A 13,741-nucleotide genomic window follows, 5' to 3' on the forward strand; every position below is an offset into this window, starting at 1 on the left:
CATCCTCTCAAGAGCCCCAGGAGGCGGTGGGAGACACATGTGCCTCTCATCCCTCCAGCAGGGTCCAGCTCACCCACCAAATCCCAGAGCAGGTGGTTCCTGGGACCCAGCAGGAGCTCCACCCACTGCCATGCCCACCAGGCTGGCAGGTAAGAGAAAACAAATCCCCGCTCAGTGCGGCCCGGCACCGCTCCCCACCATGTGTTCTGACACTCGTCTCTCCAAACAAATACTGTCCTGAGATGTAATTAGAATCCTTTCCTCTTCTCAGGAGAGATTTTCTCACCCTGGAAAGACACCTGGCAACAGGCAGGTCACCCAGGGAATGCTGCATCCATCAGTGCCCCGATCCCATGCCCACCTTGCTGCTGCAGCCCGCCAGACACCCCGACCCAGCGGGCAGACAAGCCCACCTTGCAGCCCCGGTGGTCCAAAAGGCACCGCTCAGCTCAGGGCAGGAGGAGGACAGAGTCTGACTGGGGGCCACCAGAGACTGCTCTGGGGCCACCTCCCTCCACCCCCTCCCCATGATCCCGAGGGCTGTGGGAGGTTCGGGATTGATAAGTTGCTTTTTCTGCTCTGCACAGAGGGTTTCCAAGTGGAGCCTGACTCCAGCAACGAATCTCTGGGCTAAGAGAAAGTCTGTGACATCCCTGACCTCCAGGGTCATGCGTTCAGGCTGCCCACGTCCTCTGAGGTTCGGGAGGGACTGGCCGCTGTTGCATAACAAGGCCCATTTAATAAGAATGGGTGTTGTTGGAGTTACTGAACACAAGCCAGGCGTGGTGTGCGGTCAGCTGAGAGCTGGGCAGCAGGCTCCTGGAGGAAGGTACCCGCCCACCCGCCTCTGCCTTCCAGGTGCCCAGGCCCCAAACTGTAGAGTTGCCCTTGCCTCCCTCGTTCTTCCTCTTACACCCCCTTTCAATCTCTGGGGAATCCCATGGGTTCTGCCTCCAGAACATCTCCTGAATCTGGTCCCTTCTGCCCACTCCGACTGCCCCATGCTGGGCCAGCCGTCACCACCTCTCACCCGTAACAGTAGGGGAGCCTCCTCACTGACCTCCCAGCCCGCTCCCCGACAATTTATTTTCAACACAGCAGCCAGAGGTAATTTGGCAAAACACAAATCAATCCCTGTCTCTTCTGTCCTCAAGCTACTTTTCCACTTGCTCATTCCATTCCTGACACGATGGCCTCCTTGCTGCTTCTCCAACGTTCCAGCTGAGATCCTACCTCAGGGCCTTTGCGCGTGCTGTTCCCTCTGCCTAGAAGGCTCTTCCCCCAGATTCTCACATGGCTCCCTCCTTCCCCTGCTTCAGGACTCTGCTCAAATGTCACCTCCTCAGCAAGGCCTACCCTGACCACCTCACTTAAAACTGCATCCCTGGGAATTCCTTGGCAGTCCAGTGGTTAGGACTCGGGCGCATTCACTGCCAGGGCCTGGGTTCGATCCCTGGTCGGGGAAATAAGATCCCACAAGCCGCACGGCCAAAATAAACAAATAAATAAAATTTTTTAAATGAGAAGAAAATTGCAAAATTGAATTTGTATTAAAAAAACAAACAAACAAACTGCATCCTTTGCCCCAACCCAGTGCTTCAAATCCCTCTTCCCTTCCCACGTACTAACAGTGCTGTCCACTAGAACGTTCTGTGACAAGGAAAATGTTCTGTATCTGAGCTAATACAGTAGCCACCAGCCACATGTATCTATTGAGCATCTGAGATATGACCAGTGTGAATGAGGAACTGAATTTTAAGTTTTATTCCATTTAAATTCATTTAAATTTAAATGTAAATGGCCACTTGTAGGTAACGGCTACTGTATCGGACAGCGCAGCTAATATTTATGTTTATGGTCTGCTTTCCCTTCCAGGAGGCAGGGGTGGTGCCTGTCTTGTCTACTGATATATCCCCAGCTTGGCACATAGTAGGTGCTCAATAAATACTTTTTGAATAAACAAATGAGCAGACCTGGCTTGTCATTGGTGGAGCAGCGTCCACAGGCAGGAGGGGCCTGTCCGAGGGTCCCAGGCCAGGCTCAGCCCTCCATGCCTGCTCTGATGCTGACTTGCCAACTCAAGCAGGACTGAAGGGGGCCGCTGAGGACCGAGCCACCAGGAGGGCTGGGAGGTGATCAGAGCGAGCCATTGGCCCCCGGTTCTGGGACAGCCGGATTCGGCTTTGATCCGGGCCCCTGCCCACCCGGTACCCTTTGCAAACAGAGGAAGGAGGAGAGTGGTGAGGCCCCCTAGTTGGATCCAAGGTAACCGGCAGTGTGACCCTGCTGGCCAAGAGACAGTGGGAGGGACACAGCTGTGACCCTCTCCAGGTGCCACTGCCTGAGCAATGGGAATCAGAAAGTACCCACACTTCTCCCTCCTGCAAATGGAGAAAGGGGGTCCAGAGCTACTGGGGGGTGGGGGGTTTGCTCATCCCAGGATCACAGAGCTAGGAAGGGCGAAGCCAGCCCTGGAGCCTGGGCCTGCGTGACTCAGCCACGGCCCTTCTCCTCCCAGAGATGGCTGAGTGGAGGAAGCACATCTGTCCGACAGGAGGATGGGAAATGGTACATCTGGGTCTCATGGGTGGAAGGAAGGGCACAGATGGGCTGTCCTTGGGTGGGGTTTCCATGAGGGTGACCCGGGGAAGGGCCAGCCTCCATCCACCCTCACTCAGCCTCCCCCTGCCCACAAGCTCCCCCAGCTGACTGAAAAACCCTGACCCTGGCCCACCAGCTCTTCTTACTGATGCAGAAAATGAGGTTCAGAGCGGGCAGTATCTGGCCTGGGGCTACTCAGCAGCCAGGGGTCAGCAAGGTCAGGCTTCAGGCCCTCTCACCCCCAACTCACAGCCCTTATCCCCCAACCCGGATCCCAATAACTGTCCTCTAGAGGGCACTGTCCAACAGACACCAACTGCAAGCCACGCAGGCAACACACATACGGCATTTTAAATTTTCTATAGCCGTATTTTAAAAAGTAACAATTTTTTTAAACAGATGAAATTAATTTTAATCATTTATTTTATTTAACCCAAGATATCAAAAAATTATTTCAACAGGTATAAAATTATTAATGAGATATTTTACATTCTTTTTTGTGCTAAGTCTTGGATATCCAGCATGTATTTTACATGATTACAACACATCTCAATTTAGACTAGCCACATTCCCACTGCTCAGTTGCCACGTACGGCGGGTGTCCTGGCAGGTGGTGACGCTGGGCCAGCCTCGCTCCCCTCTCCCTCACATGTCCCAAATGCTCAGAGGAGGCGGCCCAGGCCCAGCATAGGGTGGTAACCCTGCCAAGGCCATGCGGCAGAGCTTGGATTTGAATCCAGGACTGTTTGACTCCCAAGGCCATGCTACTCCCAGAGAATTCTAACTCTTTTTGGTGGCAGGGCTCTTTCTTAAAAAGGAACAGTCCCAAATGGCCAACCCTGCCTTGGAAGGTCCTGGAGAGGACCCTTCCTCTGGGACAGGGTGGGGAGTCTGTTTTATTCTGAGCGTAAAGGCCTGGGTGGGTACAGAGGAGGCATTTCACCCAGGCTGAGGCAATCAAGGGAGGCTTTCCAGAGGGGGTGTTGCTCCCCCCAACCCCAGGTGGGTCAGATGGTCCTGAGCTGGAGTGGGGAGGGGCACTGGCTGGGAGAATGGAGGGAGAACCCAGCTCCAAGAACTCCTGGGAGCCAGGAGAGCTGTCTGCAGGTGTAGCCACCAGCTCTTCCTCGCCACGGTGGGCTCTGATCCCCTCAGACCCTGCCTGGAGGCACTTGGTGGAATGGGTTGGGGGAGGCACCCTCAGGATCCCATTGACTCCAACCTCAGTGGTGATGGGGGCAGTGCATCCTCAGGACAAGTGGGGAAACCGAGGCTCTAGACATTTGATGGCGTATCTGAGTCTTCTTGTTCCAGAGGCAGCAACACGAAGGTTTGTCTGGGCTCCACCCCAAGGAAGCCCCTTCCCCCCAGGGAGAAGCTGTGTGCAGATAACTGCCAGGAGCACAGGACTGAGCTGGGGAGGAGGGACTGAGCCTGTTTCTGCCAACAGACTTGCTGTGTGACCTTGGGAGAATTTCTCCCCCTCTCTGAGCCTCAGATTGCTCCTGTATACAATGGGGATTGTACATCACGGTCTGAGACCCCCACCAGCTCAGACGGCCTGAGGGAGAAAGTGATGTATGTCCTAAGAGCCATGGTTTGGGCATTGGAAGGGGAGGGGTCCCTCCTACTTGGGGGAGAAAGGGACTCTGGAGGGAGGAGGAGGTGGCCTGGTCATTCAGCCAGGCCCCGAAGGAGGCGTGGATACTGACAAGCCAAGGAGGATAAAAGGGATGGTGTGAACCAAGGAGGAAAGGAGGGAAACCCAGGGAGCCTTGTTTAAAAATGATAATAATAGGGACTTCCCTGGCGGTCCAGTGGTTAAGACTCAGCTTCCACCGCAGAGGGCATGGGTTCAACCCCTGGTCGGGGAACTAAGATCCTGCGTGCCGCGCGGTGCAGCCACAAATCATCATCACCGTCGTCCACCATTTACGGAGCACCTACTGCACGCCTAGCATGGCGCAGACATCGTCTCTAACAGTCTCTAATCCACTCACTCCCATTAGACAGATGAGGAAAATGAGGCTCAGAAAGGTGACATCATTTGCCCAAGACACACACACAGCTGGAATTTGAACCTGGGTCTGACCAGCAGGCATGACCAAGACCCAGGGGTCCATCAGCTCCCATCAGAATTTGTTCTGAATTATCAGGTTGAGTTTAGTCACCAGGCTCCACACGTCTGTATCCCACTTGCACACCTCCAGAGATGGGGAACTCAGTTTCTCCTGCATCCACTGAAAGTGGGCAGCCCTAATCGGCAAGAGGTTCTTGCTCCCTCTCCTAACTCTGTGACGAGGACATGGCATCAGCACCCGACACTGGAAGGTGATCCACATTAATTTTTTTTTTTTTTTTTTTTTGCGGTATGCGGGCCTCTCACTGTTGTGGCCTCTCCCGTTGCGGAGCACAGGCTCCGGACACGCAGGCTCAGCGGCCATGGCTCACGGGCCCAGCCGCTCCGCGGCATGTGGGATCTTCCCGGACCGGGGCACGAACCCGCGTCCCCTGCATCGGCAGGCGGACTCTCAACCATTGCGCCACCAGGGAAGCCTGATCCACATTAATTTTGATGAGGAGGATGATGATGACCTCTGAGAAATATGGAGTACTTGCCAGGCCCTCTGCCAAGCTCTTTACACATATTTTCTCATGCCCCCACCAGGATGCTATGGGGTAGGTGTGATCATTACCATCCCCATTTTTCAGATGGGGAAGCTGAGGCTCACAGAGGTTAAGTGACTTGCCCAAGATCACAGGGTGAGTAAGTGGTTACATATGAACCCAGATCTAGAGGACTGAGGAGTGGGAGCTCGTAACTTCTAGACCATGCTCCTATAGCCCCTCTTCCCAGTCTCCCCAACCTCCTTCCCTCCACCATTCAGACAACCCCATCCCCCATCCCCAACTCCCTACGCCACCCCATCTCCACGTCAGCATCCCTGCTGAGTTCGGGACATTAAAATCCTCTCTCCTCTCCGACATCCTCCCACCCCTGAGCACCCCCTCCCTGTTCAGTTAACTCCTCGCAGCCCGTGCCTAGGGAGGCTGGTATAATTATAGATTTTTTTTTTTTTTTTTTTTTGCGGTATGCGGGCCTCTCACTGTTGTGGCCTCTCCCGTTGCGGAGCACAGCCTCCGGACGTGCAGGCTCAGAGGCCATGGCTCACGGGCCCAGCCGCTCTGCGGCATGTGGGATCTTCCCGGACCGGGGCACGAACCCGCGTCCCCTGCATTGGCAGGCGGACTCTCAACCACTGCACCACCAGGGAAGCCCTAATTATAGATTTTTGAAAAGGATGCAGTTGTGCTCTCCAGCCCCAGGGCCCGAGCAGGACTAGGCTCGCTGGGAAGACAATTAAAACCACTGTCCACAAATTAGGATTCTACAGGAGAATGAGAAAGGGACTTCATTGAATGCAACATCTCCTTCCTTTCTGCTTTTAATTGTATTAATGAACCCCAGGACTGGTTAACAGGGCGTCATCTGCAGGAAACAGCTCGTGACCCTGGCCTGAGTCACTGAGTTTGGCTTCTGGGAAAGGCAGGGGATGACCTGGAAGATCTCACCCGCCCTTCAAGAGCAGGACCCTAACCTTCTTCCTAACCTTTCAGGCCCTGGTTCAGCACACACACCTAGGGCTTGGCCTCAGGTCTGGATTCGAACCCTGTTTCCTCTAGCCCCTAGCTGTGTGAGCTGGATAAGCCCCTTTACCTCTCTGAACCTCAGTTTCTTTAGCTGAAAAAAGGGGAGAATGAGAGGACAGGGAGAGGGTTATACAAGGCAACACATGCCTCACGCCCAGCACATAGTAGGTGCTCACCAAATAGCACTCCCTTCTCTCACCTTCTAGCTCAAAATTCTACCATCACCAGGAAGATTTTTAAAGATGCTCCTTTGTAGCCTCATCAGATTATACGGTGGATGCGACATCTGTATTTCACTCACACCTGGACCACGAGACCTCTCATCCATCAGTCCTGTACCTTCTCTCCTTCCTCATTTGCTCCCAACAGCTGTCCCCCCGCCAAGCCAGGGGGATTCACACAGGTCCTGAGGGGCTTGTCAACCAAGGTGACCCCAGCTCAGGCCCCACCTCCCTCCATCTCTGAGCTCAGGTTCCCCATCCCAGACCCTCTGGTCCAGGAAGCCTGCAGGGACTGGACCCATAAGTCTTTGCCAGAGCGACAGCAGGATTCCCCTTAGGGACTGGTGGTAGGGGCATGCCCTAATCAGGGGAACCAAGGCAGAACTGGAGCTAGAGAGAGACAAAGGGGGCAGAGCAGAGAGAACCAGTGCTGCCCCAAGGGCCCCTTGGTCATCCCTATCTCAGGCCCCATCTCTTGCCAGGACATATTGAGTCACTGCTTACTCGAAACCTCCAATGATGAATGGATAAGCAAAATGGCCCCTCCATACAGTGGAATATTATTCAGTCTTAAAAAAAAGCAAGGAGATTCTGACACGTGCTCCAACATGCATGGACCCTGAGGACATCAGGCTAAGTGAAATAATCCAGGCACAAAAGGATAAATACTGTATGATTCCATGAGGTTCCTAAAGTAGTCAGACTCACAGAGACAGAAAGCGGAATGTTTGGGCTGGAAGAGGGTGGATGGGGGAGTCATTGTTTAATGGGTACAGAGTTACACTTTGGGATGACGAAACATTCCCAGATGTGGACAGTGGTGATGGCAGCACAGCAACCTGATTATATTTGATGCCACTGAACTGTACGCTGAAAAATAGTTAAAATGGTGAAATTTACATGATGCGTATCTTAACCACAACTTTTTAAACAATACCTCCCGTGGCTTCCCAGCCCTGCAGCGGTGTGTTTTCAGGGATCTGTGCCACAAGGCAACTTTCCACTAAATCTGCGCTGTCCAATATTGTGGCCCTGAGCCCCATGTGGCTGTGGAGAGTTGAAACACAGCTAGTCCAAACTGAGATGGCTGTTCAGTTAGGTCCACACTCAATTTAGAAGGTAGTATAAACATAAGAATGTATCAATAGGGCTTCCCTGGTGGCACAGTGGTTAAGAATCCGCCTGACAATGCAGGCGACATGGGTTCGAGCCCTGGTCCGGGAAGATCCCACATGCGGAGCAACTAAGCCCGTGCACCACAACTACTGAGCCTGCGCTCTAGAGCCCGCGAGCCACAACTGCTGAGCCCACACGCCTAGAGCCCGTGCTCCACAAGAGAAGCCACCGCAATGAGAAGCCTTCAACGAAGAGTAGCCCCTGCTCACCGCAACAAGAGAAAGCCCGCACGCAGCAACGAAGACCCAACGCAGCCAAAAATAAAATAAATAGATTTATTTTAAAAATTAAATTAAATTAAAAAAATAAAAAGTGTGACTCACTGAGGGCCATTTCCAGAAAGGCTGCTCTGTACCCAGCTCAGCAGGGTGCCGGGGCCAAAAGGGTGTGTGACACAGGGTCAGGAAGGCCTGCAGTCCCGGGAACTCCTAGCTGGGAGGCAGAATAGGGAAAAGGGCTGCAGAGGGAGTGTTTACAAGGAAGCCCCAGCTCACAGGCGAGTCTCACAGAGCTCCTGAAATCAGGGGATGTAAAATGTCTGTAAGAAGAAAACCTAAATAAGTGGGATGGAAAAGCCTCCAGGGAATGGGGAGGCTGGAAGGGATGGGTGCAGGGCACCTGCCCTGGGATGGACCCAGGGGAGGCACCTGAGCTTCTCTTTGTTTCCTCCTGGGCAGCCCCCAGCTTCTGGCAGGCGGCCTGCAGCAATAGGGATCGAGGTGTGAGTCAACGAAGGCTGTTTCATCTCGGAGTGGACAGGCTTCCCCTTCTCAAGAAGTGACAGGGAATGCATTTTGTACCAAAGCTTGAGGAACTGCAATATGCCTTATTGGGAAGATGGGGGGCTGGGCACACAGCAGGGGCTCAAGGGCTCCCTGCAGAAGGAATGAAAGAGATCAAATTTCATGGACTCCTACCCTGAGCTAGGCCCTGTGCTGGGCTTCCTAAGATGCTTAGGTCAGGCCCTGACTCTCAAGGGGCCCACACTCTGCAGGAGTGACAAACACACAGAACAGTCTGGACAAGAGCTGGGACTGAGCCTGGATCGGCACGTACAGTTGTTCAGGGTGTGCACCATTCACAGAGCCATGAATCATAGTGCACAGAGAGGTGCAGGGCACAACTGCATGCAGAAGCTCTGGATGGAGGTGCACGTGCTAAGAGAGGAAAGGGCAGGCCCATGTCTGCCTGGAGAGTCAGGCTTCTGGGAAGTGGGGACATGACTGGACTTAAACACTGATGGGGTTTGCACAGCTGGGGGTGTTCAGGACAGGAAAGGGCATACCAGAAGTAGAGTTTCCCAAGTCCAACCTTTGGGGGACCACCTTTACCATTTCTGTAGGATCCCGGTACCACTGCACTATCATTTACTTAATATTTAGTTTCGAAAGCATCTTTCCCTTTTTACTAAATAAATTCAGCTTAAAAGGAGAATTCAGCTTAAAAGGAGACTTTTATTGCTGCCATAAATGGAAAATCAGCAACACGTGCCATAAAGAGAGGGTAACAGTACAAATAAACACTACGAAAACCAAACAGCGTTCGTAAATTCTAGCCAGGGGAGGTTGCCTGCTGAAGGCTACGAGCCTCAGTCCCCATTCCTCTCATTAACAAGGGAGACTGGCGAGAGTTAGGCATTAAATTCAGAGCAGCACCGAGCAGAAACTTTCTTCTTGATCAGAAGGGCCTGGAATGCAGGTCCAGCTGACACCAGTGGGCATCAGTGGGCAACCACTGCCACCACTGTCCCCAGCTCTGGCTTCCTTGGCTGCTGGCCCAGTCCCCCACGATTCACCTTTAGCTAGTACCTCCAAGACCTTGCTCACTCTGGCCCATAGACCTGGAAGCCTTTCCTGCCACTCACCTATACGGGGCAGCATCCTGTCTGATTCGCTGTAAGTTTCCGTGTGCCTTGTGCATGGGGAGGGCTAACACCCATTTCAGGAATGAGGAGGCCCGAATGCACGCTAGTAGAATGAATGACCAAAGAAATGAATGGAGGGCTCCCTTCTGTGCTGTGCTGCTCAGACCAGGGCAGTGACTTCCTGAGGCATTGGTTTCCCTCCCCGCAAGTGGGGACAGAGCACTGTTTTTGTATTAAAACAAACATGAATATATTATGGCATAGAATACAGAATTCATGCATTTTGAATGAAACAGGAGACATCAAAGAAATACTGTCCTTGGTTGGGAGCTGTTTACTCTCCTGCATGGGGAGAACCCCTCGTCCAGGGCCTCCATCCAATCCAATCAGAAGCTGCTTTCACCTCTGCAGCCTCAGGCTCCTCAGACCATGCTCTGCACGCTGGAGTGCTGATGCGTCGGCAGAAGGGGCAGGGGACAAAGAGGAAAGAGAGGGGCTGGGGGAGGGTGAAGCCCAGGATTTACAGATGCAGATGCCAAGTTGCAGCTCCACCCTGACTTGCTGCGTGGCTTCGTGTAAGTTGCTGCACTTCTCTGGGCTTCGGTTCCCACATGTGTCATTGCTTAAAGGCTTATTTTTGAGGATTAAATGAACTCACGCAGGTGAAGAGCCTGTTTCAGTGTTCAGGACACAATAGGGCCTCAACGCCCACTCACTGCTGAGTTTTAGGGACACACAAGCACATTCACCCAGGTGGGGCCCCTGCCCAGCCCTGGCTGATGACCCACCCAATAACAATTAAAATAGCTAACACTTTTGAGCACTGACTATGTGCGAAGTGCCTGGAGATGCTGTGCCTCAGTTTCCTCATCTCTATAATGGGGATAATAATAACCGCCACCTCATAAGGCTGTTGTAAGGATTAAATGCGTTAACATTTATAAAGTGACTGCCTGACACCAAGTATGTGCTTATAAAGATGTTTCCTTTTTATTTATTTATTCATTTAGTTGTAATTGAAGTGAAATTCACATAACATGAAATTAACCATTTTAAAGTGTGCAAGTCAGTGGCGTTTGGTGCAGTCACAATGCTGTGCGACCACCACCTCTATCTAGTCCCCAAACATTTTCATCTCCCCGAAAGGAAACTCTTCACCCACGAAGCAGTCACTCCCCCTTCCCCCAGCCTCTGGCAACCACCAATCTGCATTCTGTCTCTATAGATTTGCCTGTTCTGGGTATTTCACATACATGGAATAATAGAATATGTGGTCTTTGGGGACTGGCTTTTTTCACTTAACATAATGTTTTCGAGGTTCATCCACATTGTAGCGTATATCAGATTTCACTGCATTTTGTAGAGGTGTTTCTTTAATAAAATATCTCACTGAATCCCCAATACGACCTGGGAAGTAGCCACTATCACCCTCGTCTTCTTACAGATGAGGAAACTGAGGCACAGAGAAGGTGGGGACTTGCCCAGGTCCCCTGCCAGGCAGCCCCAACACAGCCAGGTGGGCAGTGCTGGCACCTAAGGCCGCGGGCAGAGTGCCTCCCAAGGCCACCAGCGCACATTGAAGGAGACAGCAGTGGAATTACAAATCTAGGGAGATTTAAGGAGAGTGAAACTATTCTGGCACTTGCAGGATTGCGGGAGTTGAGCAGGTTTCCCCAGTGGAATTCCTGCCGCCTCTTCCCACACATCTGGGCCACAGGGGATGAAAGGGTTTGGGAGGGAGAAAGGCAAGTGTGGGAATGTGCAGGGAGGCGGGGACAGGGTGGGGCAGCCAGGGACGGGAGAATGCAAATAGGCATCCTGAAGTCTGTGCAGGTACCATTTCTTTTCACCCTCACCTGTGCATCCTGCAAAGCCGGTGGGGTAAGCCCACTGCACCGATGGCCAGTGAGGCTCCGAGAGGTTGAGTGGGGGCCAGAACTTGAGCCCAACAGTGTCTGATCTCAAAGCCCAGGTGTGTACCCATCCCTAATGCCTGTCACAGGCAGAGAGGGGGCAAATGGAGGAAGCATAGGGAGATTGCATCAGCCATAGTATGAGTGGTTACCCCAGAACCCCAGAAAGGAGCATCCCCAGATCCACTGAGAAGAGGAGAGAAAAGCAAGCAATGTCTGGAGGCACTGAGTGTGGAGCCAGGGAGGCCAGGGCCATGCAGAACAGAGCAGAAGGGGAGAGGCAGAGACAAGGGCATCTGAAAGCCAGGTGCAGAGACCAAGCGGAGAGGTGAAACCGAGGCAGCCCCCAGGGATGCTCTAGAGCAGAGCTTCTCAGGGTGCCCAGCAGGCAGGGGCAGAGGGCAGAGCGGCCATGCTGCCCCTCCTCCACACCCTCCCCGCCAGGGCCTGGCCTGGGTTACACCTGGCCCCACTTGGGACCTCGTTCCTGCCCCCGTCCCAGCCCCTCCTACTCCTGTCCAACTGTGTTAGAGAAATCCAAGAATGCAGCTGTAAACATGTGGGCTCTGGAGTCAAGCTGACCTGGCTTTGAACCCCAACTGCACTTCCCCGAGGTAGGCAAATCTCTGAGCACCAGTTTCCTCATCTGTAGAATGGGTATTGTGGGCACTCAACAGGGTCATACACACCATGGAGTATTATCACGACGGCAATGACCAGGCTGCTATTCCTCTCTCAGGCGGTCTTGGTCCACCTCCTGCCTCCCCAAGGCTCCCACCTCCCTTTTCCTCACCTAGAAGACTAGCCTGACCTGGCCTTTTAAACACAAGGACTATTCTAGAACCAAACAAGCCCTAGTTGAAGGGGTTCTGCCCTACCCCAGGGCCTTTGAACTTACTGTTCCCTCTGCCTGGAAGGGGACTTGACAGAAAGCAGCAGAGCTGGGATGGGGCTTGGGGCACCCAGCACCTAGCTGGAGTTCAGTGACCACTGCTGGGGGTCTCTGGGGGGCATAAGGAGACCAGCTGGTGAGTCTCAGGGCCCCTGCGCCCCCAGGCCCTCCTGTCAGCTGTCAGCCAGCCTGCCCTCCCCCTCCCTCTCCTCTGCCTGCCTGAGACCATTAGTGTGGCTTTGTTTTGAGCACTGTTTCCACTACCATGTGCTCTGGCTGCCGGGCCTCCATTAGGGACCCTTTCCTGGGGCCGCTGACAGGCAGCCAACAGCTCCCCAGTGAGCCAGCCGTAATTGCTGCCGCCTTGAAGGTCGGAAACGATTTTTTTAAAACCTCACAAAGCAAAACAGACACCCTGCCGTCTGCTCTCGCCTTCCCCGCCCTCAGCCGGGAACCAAGCCCGAGGTTTCCAAGAAAGGGGGGTTCAGTTAAGACCCCCCCAACCCCAGAGACACTCTTAACATGCCAGGCTGGGGGAAAACAAAGTTTGGGCTCTGCTCCCTTGCTTTGAACTAGGTGGGGGGCCCCAGACACCTCTCTAAGCCCCAGTTTCCTCCTGGTCAAGATGGGCGTGCTGATGGGTGCCTGGGGTGCCTGTTGGGGTGACCATGACGAGCTTCTGACAGGAGGTCAGGGGCCTCTCTGAGGACGTACACGAAGCAGAGAACCAGAATGCAGGAGAGGCAGGAAGAGAGCTGCCAAGGGGAGAAGATTGCTCGGGAACAGGCTCTGAGGAGGGAGGAACTCGGGTGTTCAAGAAAGGAAGCGAGTGTGCCTTCACACACACACACACACACACACACACACGCACACGGGCTGCCATCTCCTTTCGAGCCCACATTCCCATCATTCCCTGGACACCTGGACCAGCCCCATCATCCTATGAGCCCAGAAACTCAGCCCCCCGCCCCCGGCAAACAGCCTCTCCTCCTCCGCGAGCCCCTCCAGCCTCCAAGTCCTGCTTGAGCCCCCATTTCAACTCACAGGGCCATCCCCACCCAAACTCCAGCCACACCCTGTGCCTTCCCCACTCAGAAACCCTCCAGGGCTGCCCCTGCCCCGGGAATCAAAACCAAGCTTCCCAGCCTGTTCTCAGTACCTCCAGCTGCAGCCTGCTTTTCCGGATATGCACACACGACTCTCCAAATGAAGCCCCTCCCAGACGCAGGCAGTCAGGCAAGGCTCCCTACTGACCACCAGTCTCCTCTCAGCCCTGATGGTCCCCGGATACAGGCAGAAAAGGAGTCTGCCTCCCCCAGGAAGTCGTCCCTGACTGCACCAGGACACAGCAAACACTCTCGCTGGAAACCTCCAGAGACCTCCCTCCAATGGCTCACCTGCCCTGTTTCCTGGGCTCCCACCT

The 13,741-nt window shown here is 53.7% G+C and overlaps 1 protein-coding gene across 1 annotated transcript in view; it reads right to left on the bottom strand.

Annotated features, from left to right (window-relative positions):
- Nucleotides 1-13,741, bottom strand: part of VSTM2L (V-set and transmembrane domain containing 2 like) — a 35,441-nt gene that overhangs the window by 12,385 nt on the left and 9,315 nt on the right. The gene's annotated exons all lie outside the window — the stretch shown is intronic.

The sequence above is a fragment of the Aethalodelphis obliquidens genome, unplaced genomic scaffold (genome assembly GCF_003676395.1).
Source record: "Aethalodelphis obliquidens isolate GAN/ISIS:26980383/991018 unplaced genomic scaffold, ASM367639v1 scaffold42, whole genome shotgun sequence".
NCBI classification, from domain to species: domain Eukaryota; kingdom Metazoa; phylum Chordata; class Mammalia; order Artiodactyla; family Delphinidae; genus Aethalodelphis; species Aethalodelphis obliquidens.